The sequence below is a fragment of the Mustelus asterias genome, unplaced genomic scaffold, assembly GCF_964213995.1.
Source record: "Mustelus asterias unplaced genomic scaffold, sMusAst1.hap1.1 HAP1_SCAFFOLD_3390, whole genome shotgun sequence".
Taxonomy (NCBI): domain Eukaryota; kingdom Metazoa; phylum Chordata; class Chondrichthyes; order Carcharhiniformes; family Triakidae; genus Mustelus; species Mustelus asterias.
Window position 1 is genome coordinate 12,501 of NW_027593335.1, and position 5,000 is coordinate 17,500.

Genomic DNA, 5,000 nt, shown 5'->3' on the forward strand with positions numbered 1-5,000 from the left:
CAACCCGACTCCGAGAAGACTCAATCACGACGAGCCAGGGACCGCAACCGGCCTGACACCTTCCACAGGCCACGCCTCGATCAGAAAGACTTGGGCCCCTCGAGCATCGTCAGAGAAAGGTCTCCTTTACGCCACATTTCCCACGCCCGGCAGGCGAGCGGGGATTCGGCGCTGGGCTCTTCCCTCTTCACTCGCAGTTACTAGGGGAATCCTTGTTAGTTTCTTTTCCTCCGCTTAGTAATATGCTTAAATTCAGCGGGTTGACACGTCTGATCTGAGGTCGTAGGCAGCAACGAGTGCTCTGGCCGGCCGGTCGTCGGCGCCTCCACGCGCTTCGGGCGCACACACAGACACACACACGTACGCGTGCTCGCAAGTGCGCGCCGTGCTGCGCAGCGGATGCACAGGCACGGACACACACGGAACGCACACGGTACTGCGAGCGCTGCGTGCCCCCTCGCACTCGGCGCCGGACCGGGCTCGGCACGTCAACTGTTCCAGAGAATCGTTTGCGGCGAGGCGTGCGCCCACCTCCACGGTAACGGAAAGCAGTGCTGCTGGCGGGGTCGCGGTGCGACGGCGGTATCGAGCGAGAGAAAAGCAGGGCCGTGGGACACACAGCCTGCCGGAGCGAAAGGCCAGACGCCAAGGACGAAGCCGGGCGGCGGAGCGCACGGGCTGCAAGCGGCGGGTGGCCACGCCGCGGCCAGGACAGCACCTTTCACGTAGAAGACTTCGGCGGCAGCAGGACACGGGGAGACACCGGAGCGAGGACCACACGGCCAAGTCGGCTCTGCGACGATTCGAACCCAAGGCACACGTTGAACGCGGGCGCAGGCACATTGCCCCAGAACCGCAACGGCAGAGGGTGGGCTGCGGAGTGTGGAAGGAGCCGCAGCTCCAGCGCAACACAAGCAACGACACCCAACCGCCACGGATTCCCACGACAAAAATGCAAGCACTCGCACGCGCAACAGAGGGAAGAAAAGCACGGCACGACCGAGCACCGATCCAGGCATCAAGCGTCACACGCGTCAAGCTGCCGTCCTCCACGCGACGGCACTGAACGGCCACGGCAACCCACCGGCAGGCAACCGAGCACGGACCACGCGAGGCAACGTGTCCGGAGACGTCCAGCGGACAGTCACTCCACTCTCTCACTCTCTGTGCCGGAGCACCCAACCGAGCCAACTCTTGCGGATCCTTCCCGTGGACGAGCCACACACACACATCAACAGAGAGTCAACCCCCCTGGCCCGAGCCTAACGGAAGGCACACACGGTCCCGGCAGCGAGGCAGTCACGTTCTCTCTCTCTGGCAACCCGATGACAGCCGTGCCGGCGACCCCGAGGTGGCTGGGCCAGTGCGGGAGCGGGCAGTGCCGACGAGCCCGGAGGCGGACGCCGGCACCCAAGAGGTCAAGCTCTCCGACGCGGATTACTCTGGGTCTGCACTTAGGGGGACAGAGAGGACGGCACCTCTGCGACACCCCAGCCGCGCTCTTCGGCGCACGGATGCGCGCGAAGTGCGATTGATTGTCAAGCGACCCTCAGACAGACGTAGCCCCGGGAGGAACCCGGGGCCGCAAAGTGCGTTCAAAGTGTCGATGATCAATGTGTCCTGCAATTCACATTAATTCTCGCAGCTAGCTGCGTTCTTCATCGACGCACGAGCCGAGTGATCCACCGCTAAAAGTTGTATCGGGTTTCGGATCGGTTGCCCGATCCTGGGACGCGCAAAACGCTCCCCCGCCGACGTGACGGTGGAGCCCCAGCCTGGCGCGTACCACGGCGTGAGCCCGGAGGCGCACGCACTCGAGCGACAATCAAGCGAAAAAAAGGAGGAATCAGGGCGCTCGCAGGCGTTGAGTGCCGGCGTGGGTGAGGGGCCGGGGCCCGCCACGCGCCGTCACGCCCCGCAACAGCCAGAGGCAGAGTTCTCTGGTGTCACCGTCTGGCGGTAGGCTCGAGAGTCGAGGCGAGGCCGCAGCGGACTGAGTCGGGTGCAAGCCGCGGAGGACAGGCCGACGCTACGGGCGCAAGCCGACCCCGCACGCCCCAACCTCGGCGGGCTGGGGAAGGGGGCGCGGCGGAACGCTCGCAAGCGCGGCTGCCCCCGCGGACAGGCACATTCTCTCGAACGCGGTGGACGCTCGCTCAAGTCAGCACGAGACCAGACCGGACCGACAGGCGGACAACGAATCTTTAAACCTCGCACCCACCCTCCGCACACGGGTGCCGGAGGAATGGTGAGCATGAACAGGTACCCCTCACCGGGCTTTGAAGAGAGTGACTAGAATGCGACCAAAGCTTCACCGCGGCGGGAGACAAAAAGGCCCCTGACTGCACCAGAACGTCTCCCTGCGGAGTCACACAGTGGCCGTTCACCGTGGTCCCGTCGACAAGCCGCCAGGACAAGCACCCAAGCCCGCAGCAGCTCTCTTCGTTTCAACTGCGGATGTAATGCTGCAAGGCGGTGGCAAGGTCACGTCGCAGCCCGCAAGCCGTCGCCAAGGCGAGAGGAAGACGGTCCCCACAGCGGGCACACACAGACGGACGTGGAGCACGGGGCGGCGGCCCACAGGTGCGCACACGCGCCGTGCCGAGGATCGGTGCGGACGCCGGTGACATCGCACCCGGCAGAGCGGCTAGGCAGAAGTCGCTGCGGAGGAGGAGCACCGTCGGCGGAACGGTCTGCTGGCGGGCGAGGGACCAAACGAGCAGCTAGAACGGGCGGAGTGGACCGGACTGCAGAAGCGGAGTGAGTGCGTGGCTGACGCCACCGTCTCCCTCCGAGCGTCTGCTCGCGCCGGCCAAACCGCCGAACCGCTGAACGAAAGGACCGCATCGTCCCACGCAGGCAGGCCGGCCGTGTTGCCGTGCGTGCCCCCACCTCTCGGACGGACTGCAAAGACACCCTACGAAGCCAACGGCGAAGCCCTTCCAACGGCGCAGGCGTAGCGTGTGCGGCACCCGCATGGACTTGCCGGCGTGCAACCGAGCGTGTGCGTGCTCGTCGGTGGCGGCGCCCGCGCGCCGGCCCAACCGAGTGGGACCGAGATCGACGTCGCCCGGCTTCGGCGGAACGTGCGTACGGGTGACCAGGCCCGTTCGACGGGTACGGCGAAATTGTCGGTGTGACCTCCCACCCGCGTGGGAGGCGCCAGCGTCAGTACGGGCCACGGCCCCGGGGCCAACCCCCGTGAGGCTCTCCTGCCTGGCCCAACCGGCGCAGCCTTCGAGTTCAAGGAGTGACGGGCCGCCCTCCCCGGAGAGGTGGCGGGCCCCCGGCCGACAAAGATCCTTCACAACGTGTTCACCAACAGAAACCTTGTTACGATTTTTATTCTGTGTTACGGGTTTCGGTTCGGGCCCCCGGAGAGGTTGTCCGATACCTGGCCCCGGGGCCGGCCCCCGTGAGGCTCTCCTGCCTGGCCCAACCGGCGCCAGCCTTCGCGTTCAAGGAGTGACGGGCCGCCCTCCCCGGAGAGGTGGCGGGCCCCCGGCCGACAAAGATCCTTCACAACGTGTTCACCAACAGAAACCTTGTTACGACTTTTATACCGTGTCGGGTTTCGGCTCGGGCCCCCGGAGAGGTTGTCCGATCCTGGGACGCGCTAAACGCTCCCCCGCCGACGTGACGGTGGAGCCCCAGCCTGGCGCGTACCACGGCGTGAGCCCCGGAGGCACACGCACTCGAGCGACAATCAAGCGAAAAACCTTTCTCGGAGGAAACAGGGCGCTCGCAGGCGTTGAGTGCCGGCGTGGGTGACGGGCCGGAGCCCGACACGCGCCGTCACGCCCCGCAACAGCCAGAGGCAGAGTTCTCTGGTGTCACCGTCTGTCGGAAGGCTCGAGAGTCGAGGCGAGGCCGCAGCGGACTGAGTCGGGTGCAAGCCGCGGAGGACAGGCCGACGCTACGGGCGCAAGCCGACCCCGCACGCCCCAACCTCGGCGGGCTGGGGAAGGGGGCGCGGCGGAACGCTCGCAAGCGCGGCTGCCCCCGCGGACAGGCACATTCTCTCGAACGCGGAGGACACTCGCTCAAGTCAGCACGAGACCGGACCGACAGGCGGACCACGAATCTTTAAACCTCGCACCCACCCTCTGCACGCGGGTGCTCGAGGAATGGTGAGCATGAACAGGTACCCCGTACCGGGATTGAAGAGAGAGTGACTAGAATGCGACCAAAGCTTCACCGCGGCGGGAGACAAAAAGGCCCCTGACTGCACCAGAACGTCTCCCTGCGGAGTCACACAGTGGCCGTTCACCGTGGTCCCGTCGACAAGCCGCCAGGACAAGCACCCAAGCCCGCAGCAGCTCTCTTCGTTTCAACTGCGGATGTAATGCTGCAAGGCGGTGGCAAGGTCACGTCGCAGCCCGCAAGCCGTCGCCCAGGCGAGAGGAAGACGGTCCCCACAGCGGGCACACACGGACGGACGTGGAGCACGGGGCGGCGGCCCACAGGTGCGCACCCGCGCCGTGCCGAGGATCGGTGCGGACGCCGGAGACATCGCACCCGGCAGAGGGGCTAGGCAGAAGTCGCTGCGGAGGAGGAGCACCGTCGGCGGAACGGTCTGCTGGAGGGCGAGGGACCAAACGAGCAGCTAGAACGGGCGGAGTGGACCGGACTGCAGAAGCAGAGTGAGTGCGTGGCTGACGCCACCGTCTCCCCCCAAGCATCTGCTCGCGCCGGCCAAACCGTGGAACCGCTGAACGAAAGGACCGCATCGTCCCAAGCAGGCAGGCCGGCCGTGTTGCCGTGCGTGCCCCCACCTCTCGGACGGACTGCAAAGACACCCCCACAGGGCTGTGTGCGACGCCAACGGCGAAGCCCTTCCAACGACGCAGGCGTTGCGTGTGCGGCACCAATGCCGAGGATCGGTGCGGACGCCGGAGACATCGCACCCGGCAGAGGGGCTAGGCAGAAGTCGCTGCGGAGGAGGAGCACCGTCGGCGGAACGGTCTGCTGGCGGGCGAGGGACCAAACGAGCAGCTAGA

At 66.3% G+C, this 5,000-nt stretch overlaps 2 non-coding genes across 2 annotated transcripts in view; both read right to left on the bottom strand.

Annotated features, from left to right (window-relative positions):
* LOC144490520 (28S ribosomal RNA) overlaps positions 1-283 on the bottom strand; it is a 3,775-nt gene extending 3,492 nt beyond the window's left edge. The window contains exon 1 of the ribosomal RNA XR_013497276.1: positions 1-283. This exon is cut by the window's left edge and continues 3,492 nt beyond it. This is a non-coding gene — a ribosomal RNA (28S ribosomal RNA).
* Positions 284-1,543: 1,260 nt separating this feature from the next.
* Positions 1,544-1,697, bottom strand: LOC144490518 (5.8S ribosomal RNA). The gene has a single exon (XR_013497274.1). It is a non-coding gene; the product is annotated as a 5.8S ribosomal RNA (ribosomal RNA).
* Positions 1,698-5,000: the final 3,303 nt, after the last annotated feature.